Source organism: Cygnus atratus, chromosome 1 (genome assembly GCF_013377495.2).
Source record: "Cygnus atratus isolate AKBS03 ecotype Queensland, Australia chromosome 1, CAtr_DNAZoo_HiC_assembly, whole genome shotgun sequence".
In the NCBI taxonomy this organism is placed as follows: Eukaryota; Metazoa; Chordata; class Aves; order Anseriformes; family Anatidae; genus Cygnus; species Cygnus atratus.
This window is the reverse complement of record NC_066362.1, coordinates 129,913,912-129,930,448: the sequence shown is the minus strand read 5'-3', so window position 1 is coordinate 129,930,448 and position 16,537 is coordinate 129,913,912. Positions and strand designations below refer to the sequence as shown.

The 16,537-nt window shown below is 43.2% G+C and overlaps 1 long non-coding RNA gene across 1 annotated transcript; it reads right to left on the bottom strand.

Annotated features, from left to right (window-relative positions):
* Positions 1-307: 307 nt before the first annotated feature.
* On the bottom strand, positions 308-16,296 carry LOC118245771 (uncharacterized). Its single transcript, XR_004777967.2, has 3 exons — positions 16,052-16,296; positions 15,494-15,608; positions 308-532 (listed from the first exon to the last, which is right to left on the bottom strand). It is a non-coding gene; the product is annotated as an uncharacterized LOC118245771 (long non-coding RNA).
* Between the last annotated feature and the right edge of the window lie 241 nt (positions 16,297-16,537).

Below are 16,537 nucleotides of genomic sequence, written 5' to 3'. Positions count from 1 at the left end.
TTAGAATCAAATGTGTGACAATCAGGGAGGTCAAACACTGGAAACAGAGAGGCTGAGGAACCTCCATCTCTGGAGATATTCAAAACTCCAAAGGCCCTGAGCATCCTGATGTAACTGCAGAATTTGCACTCCCTTGAGTGGGGTATTAGAGCAGACAACCTCCAGAGCTCTTTTGTAAACTGAATTATTCTATGATTCCACAACAGTTTAGCACGGGGCATGAAGGTAGGAAACCAGCAGCTGCTTGGGGGGACAAGCATGAGCACTGAGCAACAGAGGCCATATAAAATTTATATAATTTATTCATCATGGCAGTATTTCCTTTCCTCCGTCACCAGATGTATTACTGGACTACAGCAACCACATCAGATCAGTGCTGCAGAGTTTCTTGTAATGTGTTGCTCGGCTATGGCCTGCAGTCATTCCTTTTCTCCAAGGCGTGAGATGAATGTTGACACTGTGGTGACTCCTCTGGTGTCGTTTACAACAGACAGGTAATACCCAGGCACTCAATAACTTCAGTGCTAGCCTCCTGAAAAGACGATGGGTACACCAGCCTCAAAGTCAACAGGGCAGTTCTTTGACTTCCAGAATGTAAAGGTTATATTAAGGCAAACAAATGTATTACTTGTGTTTCAACATTCTCACCTAATGCATTAATATCTCGTTATCTGTTATCACACAGCCACCATTGGATCCCCTCCAGCGGCAGGGACACCCATCTGACTCTGACATTTGAAATGGTAAATATCCCTCAAAGACCTCACATACTCAAGCCAGCACCCATACCAGGCAGTGTTCTTGACCTATATTCCTTTGGCAGAGATCCTTGCCCCGGATGCAAACTCTCTTAACATTTGTTCTTAATCTAAGAGCTGGAGTTGACTCTGTCTACCCCACAATCTCTCAGAGCTCCTTCCAGACTTTTTTTCCAGACTTCCACAGCATTAAATATAAACCAAAAATACTAGCTCAGCCAGGCTAAAGCTGAAGGGTTCACATACAGGAAGGCAATGAAATGATGGAGTCGGGGTCCATGAAGAGGAACTTTGGATGTGCTTGGAAAAGAACACATATAATCTGTTCATTATAAACACAGGAAATCTTCATTGACTCAGTAAGCACTCAGACACCTGGAGAATGACATGTGATACAGGGAATATTGAAATCCACACTGGAAACCAAATTTTATGCTGTCAAACTGGCATATATATTTTTCTTCTGCAGTTGAAAACCTTGTACCTAGAAGTCTAATAAAATACAAGAACTGATACAGTAGTCAGTATAAAAATAATAATAAAAAAAGATAAACTCAAAAGGGGTATGACTTTGCAAAGGGATGAATCATGGATAACTTAAGGAACCCTCTACTGGTTTCTGCCACTTGCATCAGGTATCTGAGTGAGTAACACCTTAACTGCTGCCGCTCCTTGCCAACTGGTTCAAGAGCTCTTAGCTCTTCTGCTGGATGCAAGACAAACAGAGGACGAAAAAACACACCCCGGGGCTGTATTTAGTGACACGAGTCAGGGTGTGGGGCACCTCTGCTGGAGGCACCTTTGTTTCACCCTGTTTGTTGCAAGGGCTTAGGAAGGTGGGTTAGGCCAGTTACTGCAGAGGGTGGAGACTTCTTAGAGGGTAAACAGCCACATGAGCACAAGGTAGACGCCACCAGGGTTGCTTTCAGGATGACTCAAGAGGCTAGAAGGAAGGTGCATAGTGGCTGTGAATATTGGCTGTCCCTGGCAGTGCCCTCCCAGCTGATCTGGCCCCTGAGCCTGCTCACAGGGAAGGCTGGGGTGGGTGGTGGGGGCTGCAACAGCACTGTCCTGGGGCCAGGCACTCCCCTTGAGTCACCACCAGCCAGACAGGCTGACACACTTCGAATCTGCTAGGCAATAAACTGAGTAATGCCTGATAAACTGAAGGCAAAAGGCAGCATAAATAGCACATGGCTGCACCCCCCTCCTCCCCCCCCTTGGATCTCCTTCCCTTGTAAATCCACAACATCCACAGGTGTCCATGGTCAGGATCAGGTTTTGGTCCACCCCTCTGTGCCTGCTTGAAAGGCGTGGCTGTTGGACTGGGAGGTGCTGCCACTGGCCCTGCAGAGCCTTGGGTGCTAACCTTTTGTCCTTTAAAAGGTCGCTCCCCTCTTCAGTGCTTATGGGGTGATAACAAGGGTTGATGGTTAACCTCAGCTGTCTTGCTCTCATGGTAATAACCACCACTGAAGCTTATCAAGGGTTTGGCATGGGGAGTGCTGAAGCGTAACAGGAAGTGAGGAGAAAATGTGTGCAAAAACAGGAAAAGGAGGGGAAACTGGGTGAATTTAAGAGGCCAGGGCTGCGCTAGACAGGACTAAGGGCCAGACTGAGCCTCAGGGTGGAAGAGGGAAGGGGGCATGTCACCTCAGATGAAATGGAGAGGGCAAATACAGGCAGCAGCCAGGCTATCTTGTCCGTTACTGGCAGTGCACTTATCTCAGGCATGAGGGTGCCGCTAAGGTTTGTGAGGAGATCAGATTGGGAATCTTTATTTTCATCCTGTGAAAATGTTTGAGGTTTCTGAGCAGAAGAGCAGCTATCTAAATGATGGAGACAACAGCCAGCTCCAGAATGAACTGGAAACTCTTATCTTGGCTACGTGAGTGACACTCCTCTGTAGACTGGTACTTGGAAAGTATTCTTGGAGAATTCAACATTTTCCCTGCATCACCAACCCTGCCCTGTGAAGTGGCTGTGCTTACAGGGCTATCCTCCTAACCCCAGGTGTAGAGCAGGGCAAATCCTAGGGAAATCAATAGGCTTTAACTTCCCAGAAGCCATTCATGAGAAAACTAAGGCAGACAACACTAAAAGCTTTTTAACGCAGAGCATCTTGAATGCAATCCACCTCTGTTGCTACTGCTGCTGTTATTACTATTAACACTTTTAATAATGAATTGTGTTTTCTCCCTGACAATTGCCTTTGAAATGTTCCCCCAGTAGGAGCTGGATGAGCTGCTTCCCCAGAGAGGAGGATATTTCTAGGCTCGTGCACTATGGCAGGCTGAGGGGAACAGGCTCTCCAGACACCCTGCCTGCCTGGCGCTGCTCTCAGCAGCAGAGCAAAGCTTCTGTTCAGGGGTGGCAGGCAGGGAGCTCCACTGTCAGGTGGTCAGGAGTGCAGCCTTGCCTTATAGATGAGGACTTATTTAGTCCAGAATTTTGAAATGAGAAATGCAGCAGACATGACTTCACAAGCCTCAGCCCTGTGGGAGAAAAAAATAATACTAATAGTAAAAAAACACTGCCCCAAAACACATGTGGTTGTCCTTGGGATAAGGATGGATTTCCTCTTACTGCAGGCTTCCTGCTGCACTGTGCAGGGATTGCAGGAACAGCTCGGCATGGGGGGATGGATCAAACCAGCCACACCTCATGGACTCGTGTGGCTGCACCTGGTACCAGGTCTCTCCCTCTGGTCACGCTCACCCAGCCCTTGCTGAGCCCTGTTGCACCAGGAAGCCCAAATGGACACAGCTGAAGTGCTTGCACCAGCGTCCTATGCTACATGGGCACCCAGCAGCCTGTGCTGGCCCTCAGGCCCTGGGGTGTTTGTGCACATCCATGGGCACTGCTGGCACAAAATGGGTAGTAATAGACACCCTGCTCCTGAGGTGTGAGTCTAATTTGAAATCGTTGAGACACTGACCTTTATGAGACACAAAAAAAAATGCTGTAAATCACAGCTTAGATATAGCATTTAAAACTGATGTTCAGCTTGCAATATGCTTCCCAGCAGAACTGTGCATGAACATGGAAAACAACTGCATTTTAATTTCATTTTCATGTAGAGAGTGCTAAAACTACATTTTTTAAAAAACAGCCCTTCACAGATTGTTTACTGCTTTCATGCTCAATGCTGAATTTCTTTTGTCTCCTTATTGGTTTTGTATCCACTATAACATAACCTCACTTAGGCAGCACACATTAGGTGCTTTGGTCCTTTCACCACTTTACTCAATACGTGCACTGGGTGCATTTGCAGAAGCTCATGCTGTGTTTTAACTAGTTTTGACTCAACTGCAGAATTCTAATTTGTCAAATAAAATTGGTGAGACAAGTCTGAGGCTCAGTCTGTTGTTTTCAACGTAATATGTAAGTGTATGCATATTCACTTTCCAAAAAATGCTATTAAAAAAAAAAAAGGAGCAGGAAGGCATAAGAGATGTTTAAAATATTGTCATAAACTGCACAATGATCGGCTCTTCCGGGTTCAGTACAATCTCTTTCTCTGGCCAAACATGGTAAGGAAGTGACTCTGTTCCCCACAGCACACACTTCCAAGTAGCTCTTTTCAACAGCTAGAGGAAGTGAGAAAGGTCTGCTCTTCTTTACGGCTGCTAGCTTAGCTTTAAAAAGAGCCAGCAGTCTGCAGAGACATCCTAATTGTATCAAACAAAGGAGGAAGTGATTAAAAACAGCTCGTTCCAAAGATTCATCCTGAACAGTGGACTGTTCTTAGGTTACCCTGAATATGAAGATAAAAATGTGCTCGAGCTCAGGATTTCCATAAAAAGGAGCCCAGAACAACATAAGGGCCCCTGCCAGACCGCCCCAGTGCCCGCAGCTGGTGGCAGCCCCTCGCTGTCTTCCAGGCCCTCCCTCCTCCAGCTCCTGGTGACAGGACTGTGACACTTCAACTTGCATGGAGCTGCCTCTGTCCCCGCTTCCCACCCCAGGCTCGGCTGCTGTTCTGGTCATTTACCCTAGGGCTACACTGTTTATCCAAAACAGCATTTCAGAGCACTTTTTCACTTGCATTTGTGGTCAGGTCTTCAGCGTGGGGGTCAGGTAGTGGTGCGGGGAGGAGGAGGGTTGTTGTCAGCCTGTAACTGTGGCAGGAACCAGCCCTGCTTCATGGCTGGGGCTTTTCCCCTCCTCCTTCCTCTGCCCTCACTGCCCTGCTGGGTGCTCCCTGCTGCCCTGCCCACGCTCAGCCCCACAGCTCTCACATCCGAGGGGCACCTACCTGCTTCTCAGCCCCACAGCTGGGTGCGTGCAGGTTTGGATGACACAGAAATGAAGCAAGCTGGTCACAGCAAGCAACGATTTAGTGGAGAAGTAAAACTGGAATTAGCCAAATTGGACATTTGGGATGGGATCTGGCTCATGAATCATTGTCTGCCTGCACAAGAAATGCCTAAGGTCCTGTGGTCATTAGTGGAAAGCTGGTCACTGCAGGCCCAAGAGGTGAGGGAGCGTGTACCCAGGAGATGCTTCCACGTGGCCACTGGTGTTGCTAAAATTCAGTGTGTTAATCTGTGAACTGAACCTTCCACACTTTGTGAAATAAATGAATGGTGTATATTTTTACCGTGTGGTGTGAAAATGTTTGCATTCGCTCGTTTTCATTGTGCTTGTTTGATTTCTGGTGAAAGCCTGTACCCTGCACCGTGGTTTTCCACCTCAGTGGTTCACAGTCAAAGCGGTGGGGATCAGCCCCGCTCTCAGGGTGTGTGCAAGCATGCCAAGAGGCTGCCAAAAGCCACTTCTACCTTCTGACGGTGACCATGGAGCCTTCCTGCAACCCAGCACAGGTTGTGCAAGGAGGTGCTGAAGCTGGCTAATGGCTTTGTGACCCTGGTATGGTGACAGTGCCTCTGAGGTGACTCTGGAGACCAGCCTGCCCTGAAGTGGTTGTAGATGAGTGTTTTCTTCTGCAAGGAAGACACACCCAGGCTGGAATCAACATTAAAACCTTGACTCATTAAATGAATTATAGCTGCCTCTGAAGGGGAGAAGGTAGAGCTTCAGCTCTGGTCCAGAAGGTTTTCTTGGCTATACGTGTATGTGGACATAAAGTCCTCACTTGCACCAAGTCACAAAAGGTGTGATCGCTTATCAATAAGAGAGGATATGTCTGTAAAGTGGGGCAGGACAGAAAATATTAGAAGCAATAGCCTTTGTTTGTATCAATAAACCACTGTCTGAAGTAACATAATGTTCAAGTAAGTAATGAAGAGCTTAAAGAGAGAGACTGGCAGAAGACTGTGGTCCCTTGACAGGAGGAAGGCTGAGGCCTGCTGATTTGGGCCATGCATTTTAGCTGGGCTCCTCTCGGAGCCTCCTGGCCTCTCAGGAAGGAGCATGAAGCAATGTTTCTGAAAGATAGGGAGCGACAGCTTTAGGGACAACTGAAGGAATACCCACAGAAGTGTGCTCCATATTTCTGTCCCCTATGCAGAGCTGCTGAACTTCATATGCATCTGTGAATCTGTTGCTTTCTAACCATAAAACTGTGTTTTTGTGTTTTAATATGAATTGATCTGAGAATTTCACTGAATGGTATTTATTTTTAGATAATTGAAGAAGAGGCCGTTGATTGTAGACCTTCACAAGTAGTTTAGCAATTAAATAGAAAACGAATAAAAGGATGACTTGATGTTTTCAGTGGCAATTTGGCAGCAATTTTCACAGATACAATAATGCTGCATACAAAATGTATCTCTTTTCCTATCATGGCTGGCAGGAGCCAGATATCATACTGCCTTTTTTACCTAGAAATACATCTCAGAAAATTTGTATTTTGAATATTTATAATGCAATATCAGAAAAACTCACTGACTAATGCTCTTTGAGGATTTTCCCATTAATAATAGCTTCTGGAAGTAATTCCTTATAACTGAATAATGTATTGATTTGTACACTAGAGTCCTGCCCTGAGTTTTTTTAAAAGTAATTTATGACTATAATATCATGTGAAGATTAGCTGTTTCATAGTTCTTACACTTAGCAGTTCACAAAAACAAATTATTTCCATGTTTTTTAAGACGAGTGAGAAATACAGGAGGATGAAGAAATTCAATAAATGTTTGCAATATGACAATTCACGAGGAATTATTAAAGTACATGACTTTCCTTATAAGTTATGTTCAGTTGCTACAAAATTGCAGAGCAATTGTTTTAGCGAATCTGAACTTTTAAAAAAGTTTACTCCATTCAATACTTTTTCTATAGCTTTGTATTGTCATTATTTACTTATTATTTATTATTCCCATTAATGCACTTGAGAAAAAATTATTCTTAATACTATTTATATTTAGTAGAGATAGCTTCATTGCAGCTTTTTTTTGAAATTCATCAGAAAACAAGAAAAAGTTATATTTGTACCTTGTAAATTCTCATTTCACTCTTTTGACTTTTACATTAATAAAAAGAAACAACTTTCCGTATCAGCCTTTCACTAGTTATTACTGCCTTTATTAGTACTCCTATTAAAAGGGAAAAACTATTTTTTTAAACCCTGGAATATTTTACTAAACACTTATTTTCTATGCTTTCTGTGAATAAGCAGTTCACAGGCCTTGAATATTGCTGAAATTTTAATTACAAACATTCATGTAATGAGGTTGAGTGGGTTTCACACAGGACTTAGAGCAGAGACCAGGTGAGAAGGTCAGGGGGGATCAGGATGAGTGAGGTTAGCAGCATGCTTCAGGGACAAGGCTTGGAAAACAACAGTATCCAATTTTCTCATTATTGACCTTGGCACAAGAACTTGATATAAGCTTAAGACATTTGTTAGTAATACAAAGTGGCACAGAGTTGCTAATGCTGAAAAGGATGGGATCATCATCCTCAGAATACTGGAGGACCCTGTGAATTGGAGCAACAAGAACAGGGTGAATTATAGAAGCATAAAGTGCAAAGCCATGTACATGGACTCATAAGAAGCAGGGTTGCCATCTCAGAGGCAGCAGGGAAAATGAAGTGCGAACCAGAAGCTGAAGATCAAGATCACCAGTGTGATACAACTGGGGTTCAATCTGAAAGTACAGGGAGGAGCAGAACTGAATGGTTTGTTGTAGTCCCAGGTAGTCCTTTCCCAGCCTTATATGGCTGTGCTTCTACGTTGCATCAATCAAAGCATTTCAGCAGAAAAGAGGAAGTTTTAGTACAATACAGGGAATATGTATGAATACCTAGAGAATATTAGAGTTACTTTATATTAAACAAACAAAACCAAAAAAGAACAAACAAACAAAGCACTGAAACAGGAGAAGAGAAAAGCTACCAAGGTAATATATCAGGGAACTGAGAGTAACTAATGAGATTACTGGATCCTGGCTTATTTAGCCTAGCAAAAAGAAAGTTGGGAAAAATAGGATTACTTCTTCTAAATACATTAGACTGAGAGTGAATACTAAAGAGGAAGAAGCATGTATGAAAATAGAGGATAATGTTAGTGATACAGGTGGTTCTGGATTTAGAAATTAACTTGAGAAACATCACCTGCCACCTTCCTCCTTAACTGAGTAACCAGTTTTGGGAAGATATGTGTGGGGATTTCTACCTTTGCCTTTGGCTTGAGAGGTTGGCCACAGTTAAAGATGGCAAGTTAGACAGGCACTGCTGACTGCTTCTTTGGCATGCGTTGCTGATTTGCTCAAGGTTAAACTAATTACCTGATTTAGGGCCATAAGCAGATTTCCCCGACTGGATTAGAAGGGACTTTTGGGGGAGGGAAAATGCTTTTTTTTTTTTTTTTTTTTACACAAACGGAGGGGTGAAATCTCTATTGGCACTTCATAAACTTGCTGCTAACACAGAGGCACCTAGGATGGTCAGGATGGCTTACATTTGATTTCTCTATCAATCTGGAGAGTGGACTTTTGTAGAACTCCCTTATATTTGAATTAGAATGCTGAAAGGACTTTTTGTGGCTTATGAGGAAGGCAGTGACCTGTGGATTGGACTGAATTACATGTGGGCTGGGGTGGACACAGTTTCAGACAACACTGAGCCCTGGTTGCCAGGTCCTCCAGAAGGGATACAGTATCTGGGATGCCTTGATGCTTGGGTTTTGCCTCCTGGGGAAGCAGCAGCTGGGGAGCCTGGGTTTTGCCCCTGAATGAGCTGCATCTGAGTGTGCTAGGCTGGATGCAGCCTCAGTGATCCAGCCTGCCTGCTTGTCTGCAAGTAAATCGTTCAAATAGAGGGCAGTCCCATAACAAACAATGGCTTATGGTTTCTAGCGCTCTTCGAGTGTTTTCAAGGATTTCACACAAGAACTGAACTGGCCCCGTCCCGCATAGTTTGTTAGATAAGATGAGCTCACACATGGTGATTGCCAACATATGTGCAATGAAGCACAACAGAAAGAGGAGCACTGAGCCCTTTTTAGGGCATCTACAGTTTGGACAGAGAGAGGTTTGATAATCTCTGTTAACAGAATGGGAAAGAGCTACTTTTTTTTTTTTTTCTGTGTAAACACAGAAGTATGGTGAGAGTCATCACCAACTTGAGGAGCTATTGACTTTAGAAATGAACTGCTAATCCACATACATTAGAAGCTGAGACCTGAACTGTTGTTCTGTATTGCCCTGCTAACCAGATCAGTCACCATGCTGTTTGCTCCCTCTTTGCCTCCCTCTTTTTCTGGGAGTTCAAGATCAGTTCAGTGTGCTTTTAGGCAGGAGATTGCATAAAGGAAAAAAGACCTCAAAATATAGCTCATTCCTTGGTGAGGTGTGTCCTATCTACATATGTCTAGGTGAATAGTTAGGTGGCAGAAAGATATTATTAGGAGTAATTGCTGGTGATGAGCAATTGCAGACTTTCCTTTAAAATGTGCCCTTGTATGGAGACATACTCAACAGTACAGTACAATACATGCCTGTTTAAAAAGAATACTGAGAAAATTGTAGTTTGCAATAAAAATGCAGTCTTTTTTGAACCTGCAAAATATTGCATTGTATATGAAACAATCATTTACAATAAACACAGCACTGACTCCATGAGCATCATTTACATGCTAAAATCAAGGGGGCTTGGGCCTAATTTATTCTATTTTAACTTAGATTGAAAAGATTATATTTTTCATCAGAATCAAAAGCAGAAAAACTCATAAGAATATTAAAGGATATTCATGAGTGCCAAGAGAAGAAGAAGAAAAAAAGACAACTGTGAATGGAAAAGTGTTGTGGAGTTATTTGCTGCAAGCAGTGTCTGAATTTCTGCGGATAAGTGTATACATCTTCCGGATGTGCACATTCTGCCTGTTATTGTTTAAAGGTCTCTTATTTCAGATGTTTATACCTGCTAAAAATTAGTTATCCTCAAAGATTACTGTTCAGCTGAAATTTTGCAGGCAAGTGCTTATCACAGAAAAGACTTTTTTTGTTTGTTTTTAATCTAGCTGCATTGTGCAACTCTACAATTTTCTGTGAGACTTGCTATCCTTGTTTTATGTAGTGCATTCAAAGAAGCTGCACATTAACAAGAAAAACTGTAAGAATCGCAATGACCTGATGTGTTTCGGTGCTGTACTTAAATTTAGTCTCTGGACTCTTCACGTCAGGTATTGTTCTTTCAGATTTGGTGGGGGAGATAAATCTCACTAACTTTCATGAACTGTAGACAGAAGCAGTGGTCCTGTGCAAAACCGCTATCAAATTTGAGAGTGGATTTAAAGAAATGGGCGTCTGCACACAGCACTGTTTTACTTCCCAGTGATATTTTAATAAGATGTTCTGAATCATTAGTAGTAGTACACAGAACTCCTCATCGATAAATTTCAAAGAGCAAATTTTTGTAACAGTGTCTGAAAATTCTCAATGCCCACTGTACTACAGTTTGGAAAAGCCTAATTTTCACTGCATTAGATGCCCTGTAAATAAATGGGCATCTTCCTGGGTGGGGTGAACTAAGCCAGTGCGTTTCTTTTTTTTTCTGAAGAGGATGAGGAGCTCGCCTGAACCTTCCTTCTATGTATGCCATGGAATGCAGGGAATGAGCTTCTCTTCAGGGGGCAGGGAAAGAGAACCAGGGCAGTGCCATTTTCAATCAGAGCAGCTGTCTGCAAGGTGAGCATCTGTTCTTAGATTAGTGTGTGCATGCTGAGGGGAGTTTTGCAACCTGTAATCTAAAGGCTACAAAATCTGAGACAATGGGATAAATTAGGGGGGGAACATTGACAGTGTTATGGGTTTGACTTTGTCCATTGAGTCCTTAGGCCTTGGGCATCATTTTACTGGGAATTGTAGAAAACACAATATAAAATTTCTATTGCTACCTTCCCATAGTGAGCACCTCCTAGCAGGCATACGCTGCTGCCTATTTGCCTGTGAAGGATGGATGTGGAAGGAGGCTGCCTTTTTCCCATTGCCCTGGCAAGGGGAGCAGTGAGGCTGTCAGTCGCCTTTCAGTCTTTAGAGAGCTTGTCTGCAGCCTTTACCTGGTGTAAGGAGACCAAGAGAGGGCCCCTGGATCAACAGCTCAGTCCTAATAATAGCTGCAGGGCAACCTTGAGAGGCTGTGGTATAGCTTACCCTATATCCCGCTCCCCTCCCCCTTGCTTCGTTTTGCATCCTGCATGCAGAGGAGCCCGATACAGTGATAATCAACAGGCCCTGGGCCCTGACAGCCAGATAATCCAGGAGCTAGAGAGGTTGCTTTGCAAGGGGAGGCCCTGAGGGCTCTTCCAGCTGGAGCAGCTTCAGGATCCTGAAACAAAAGCTGAGTAGATGAGGGGGACAGGGAGGTGGCCTGCAACCTCCCAGCTGTCCAAGGAGTGGACTCAGTTATTCATTTCCTCAGAGTGCTGAGGATAAAGTGAAAAGGGCATCTGCTTCAGCCTTTTTTCTCCAAATGAGCACAGTACTGTGCCTGCCTATGGGCAAGGTGATCAAGCAATGCTATGTCTGGCTGTTAAAATGGGGTGCTGAGCGTATAGTGTACTAGTGAAGATGGGCATACTGCTCTGGTGCCATGCACAGATGCTGCCTGAACTACCAGTGTCCCTCTCCTGCCCACAGCCCCAGCTGGCAGCTGCAGCCATTACTCTTAGTGCCACCAGCACTTGGGAACCCACTTTCTTACCCATCCTCCTGGGATTTATGCAACGGCCCTTGAATATCTCCACCCATGTAGACAGACACCCTTAAAGGAGAGAGAAGAAGTCCAGCTGGTGGGGGTTATTGCTTTTTGTTCTGTTTGTGCAGTGTGAGAAGTTCCCCCACACAGTAATCTCCCCAGCTGACAAAAAAAAGAATTATGGACTGTACCATATGAAGCTGTGTGAAAGCCAGAATCAACCACATCTTCACAAAGATGTCTCAGTGTCCATAAATGAGAGGAGAAAGACCAAACCCCAAGAACTGCTCTGAACTTTAACTCAGCAAGTGTTTAAGCATGTGCCTAACTTTAACTGCTCAGATAATCCCATGCTTAAACTTGCTGCTTGTGTTGTTTGGCTGTGGCCAAAAGGTCTTTGGGACTCTCAGTGAATGAGGACTGTGGGTATTCAGGGAACTGAAAATAATAGTTTGGCTCCTGCTTACCTAGCTCAGTTGTGTCATTCCATTCACAGTGTGACTGCTCATATAAATAAAATGAATAGGATCTGATCCAGGCTTTGCACCTAGTAGGAAATAATCCCTCTTCTGGGTTTTGAGAGCAGTTTCTCAGACAGCTTTTATTTGTTCGGCCCCTAAACAGATGGATTGCCTCCAAACCCTATCAAATTCTGATTAAATTGTTGTGCAGGAGTCAACAGGTACATATTGAATAGGCTGTGAGTTTATTTGCCATCCTGAGTGACAGCACCATGTCTAATTAGAGAAAGAGAAATGAGGCTGGAGTAACGAGACACAGAGCTGTGGCAGGAGCTCAGATGGAGCCAGGGGAGTGGGTACCTAATGCAGTCTGCAGACCTTTGACCAGAGGTTTCAGGGTCTCCTCTGAGGATTGATTAAGCTGCATCTTTTATTTTCCTTCTGCCTGTTTTTCATGCAAATTGAGCATGCCGTAAGAGTGAGCAGGTGGTGCATCTGTAATGCGGCCGAGGCAGTAAAAAGAAAAAGAGAAAAATTCCCTTAAAGAAATGCAAGACCTCTAAGAGGATTTTGAACTGGAGGATAAGGAAGTTCTGAAATCTTAAAATAGGAAGGAAAGCCTTTATTCGCCTTGCTGCTGATGGTTGTACTTCCTGTTGTGAACCCTCTACAGTGTTTCATAACAGCTTGACTACTGCTAAGTCTACTGCTGTAATGAGGAACAAGGATTCCTAGTTCCTCCACTCTATCTGCCAGAGTTAAAGGTCTCTTTTATCCAGTGCTGACAGAAATTGTAATAGGAACTGAATGGAAAAAAATATGAGGGGCAAAATTCCCCACTAGCTGAAGAAAAATTATGATCTCCATATTCCCAGAGCCAATCTCATGCAGTTCCTGGATAGAAATGACCACATTATTTTTCAAAGGCCTTTGTGAAAGGTTGTCTGCACAGCAAGGCTCTCAGGTGCACTCACTGTTCAAAGAGAAAAGCAAGGACAGGATGGGAGGCTGCAGACGCTGAGGTAGCTCTGAACCATCCCCAGGACTGGTGCCATCTCATGCCAGCTCCTCAGGGGCTGCTCTGCCACAGCAAGGCAAGTGGACTCCAATGTGCTGTAGCCCTCTCTCCTACTTCTTTAATCTGCTACTCTGACCCTTGCTATACCCTCAGGCCATGGACAGTGGAGGTGGGGGAGGGCTGGAAAAGAGAAAGAGTGAATTTTTTGATAAAGAACCTCTGTGCTGCTATACATGGTGGTTATGCACGTGCATACATGCACACAAGTCCAGACTCAGAATATTGCTTAAATGCCTTTTGAACCTTTCGATTCAGCTTCTGAAACCTATATGGATGTCTAATTCTCCACTTACGCCTTTGTACTAGCTAGCAAGAGGAAGTACTACAGCCTAAAGTGCTGCCAGAGCCCGTCCACAGACCTGCAGCTCTGTAAAAGGAGTGGGGGTGGGAACATAGTATTTGTATATTGATAAGGCATAATAACTTCCACAGCGGTTACTGCAGTTTAAGTTTACAGCATTTTCAAAGTAAATCTAATTAAGGTTTGTTCACTAGCAATACACCCACACAACAAATACCATGGTAAGTGGCAATAAGTTAAAACCTGGAAATGCAGCCATGGAGCACAATAAAATACCTGTGGGGACAGGTAACACATAAGTTACAGAAGTAGTTCTGAATCACGATATTAGCAGAGAGACATCTTGTTTGGCTGTACTTTATCCTACAACACTACTGAGACAAAGAGTTTACATAGCAGATTTGTTAGCTAGTGTCCATTAAGGAGATAATAGGAGATGTCCAAAGAAATTGAGAGGAATTTGGGAGAATAAAAGGGTTTAGAGCACAGCTTGTGATGTTTACCAATATATCTGTTCCAATGAAAAGCTGTATTTGAACAGAACAATGCTGTTTGTCGTATGATTCAAAATTCCTAAGCAGAATAGAGCAAGCTTTCATTTTCACAGCATAGTAATTTCCTATGTAATCAGCAGTGGTCTCCAATGTTTATCAGATTTTTGCCTTTCCCTTCATTCCCCCTTCTTCCCTTTCCACATTTTTTCTCTGTATTAATAAATTTGTATTGCATTCCATCACTGAAACAGAAACATCCTCAGATAAGATGCCCCTTTCTGTATTTAAGAAATCTTTCCTGATCAAAGTTACACTAAAATTGCTTTTCTTCAGAAATTGTTCAATTTGCAGGGAAACTGCATTTCTCCACAGGCTGCCAATCTCACTTCATCAGAAGGAATCCTGACCTTCTCTAGCCTAAGTTCTGTGAAAAGTCATTATCAAGCTGCCTTGAAGATGACAAGCATCTACTGAGTAGGTTATTAACAATATGTGTTACACAGACTTCCTAGGGCTATTCAACCCATCTACCTTTTCCTGACCTGGATGGACAAACTGTTATCAAGACTTCCAGAAAATTGCTAGCCCCTACCAGGGGGTTGGGGGACTATGGGTTTTGGTGCAGCAGGAAATCTTTCCATCCTTTGGCTGAAGTAATATTTCATCCCATCTTGGAGACTCTGGATGGACCACAGCTAATCAGAAAGACAGAGCCCTGCTGCATGAGAGCAATGGACAGTAATGAAGTGGTCTTGATGAGAAACTAAGATGGAAACTCAATTTCATTTCAGGTGAAGATTTAAAAGCAGACATCTACAGGCATGATCGTTTGATGCGTCTCAAGCAGAGCCAAAAGCAAGTTTTTACCTTAACAGGCTAGAAGAGACTCAGAATTTTTCCTTTTGTTAGCAAAATTTTGGATATGTTAACTGCATCTATTTGAAGTCTGAAGGGGAAGCTTTAATGAAAGAATTTTGAAGCTGAGAACCAGGACCTGACTGGGAAAGTACTACTATGTCGTAGGGTTGAACTCTCATTAACCTCATTTACTCCTTATACCCTTCCAGTAGTGGAAAGAGGTACCCCACCCTCCCACGTCCCAGAGCAGAGAAATTTCAACAAGATGAAAAATCAGAGAGCTAAATTTGGAAATGGGATAATAAAAGGAAAATATATATATATTTCTGATTTTTTTCTCCAATGATTAAAAAATAATAATAATAATAAAATGTGGAGCTAGAAAGGAAGCACAGAAATTCAGCATTGGTGGGATGTGAAAACAGTCTTACTGTACCTACCTGGTCTTGGAGATTAAAATCCTGTCAATGCAGAAAGGTGGTTTCCTGGTATATCTCAGCCTCTTTTTGAAATTCAGTACAAGTTACTTTACAGCAATTCAGCTCCTGGCACAGCCTGAAGAAAGTTACAAATTAATGCCATACGGGAAATGTGCTGCTTATGGCAGAGAGTAAAGCCAAGGTCAGAACTGCTTCTGTACCAAAGGATCAAGCATCACCACCTGGATGAGTCCCAGGACTGGCTGGCAACAGCAGAAGTGTCTGGGAAGCCCTACAAACCTTGCCCCCCACAGACAAATCCACTCCACCTCCAGCAGGAGTAGACAGAGGGATGTAGCCCAGCTGAACAGTAGTACAATAATTTTACAGTTCTTTTGCAACTTCAAAACCTTGGGTGTGAGGTGATCTGCTTGAGTGAACCAGAGCGTAGACAATATCTTTTTTTTTTTTTCCCCCAAAACGAGTGTTGCCAGGTAAATGGCCTCTTAAGTTGGCATGGGCTTGTCTAAAGCTGGTTTAGGTGCTACAATCCTGCACTGCAGTCTGCGTTCAACCCACCATTTAATGCTGACTTGGTCCATAAAATTTTTCCAAATGCTTCCCAGCTGGGCAGTGTGTATGAGATAACGTCCCCAGAACAGATATATCAACAGGCCTGTACAGCTTCTGGATGTGCTGGGACTGCTCTGCGGTTTTCTGCTAGCTCAGGTGGTTTTCTTAAAGGGATTACATTCAATGCCTGCAACAAAGAATCAGTCAGCACCTTTTACAATAGGTATAGAAAAGTCTCAGACAAAATTACTGGAGCTGAAAAGCCATTTTTCAAAGTAGCTTTGAAGTGTTACAGGTTCACCATTTTCTTCTCCAGGTATTTTTAAATGGGCGTGATATAATTCTGATTTAAAAAAAAAAAAAAAAAAAAAGGAGTTGGACATACATACTCAAACAAAAAAAAAAAGAAAAAAAGAAAAAAAGAAAAAAAGAAAAAAATGGAAAAAAAGGAAAAAAAAGACAACACAAGAGTAAAGTGAATATTTCTTGGCA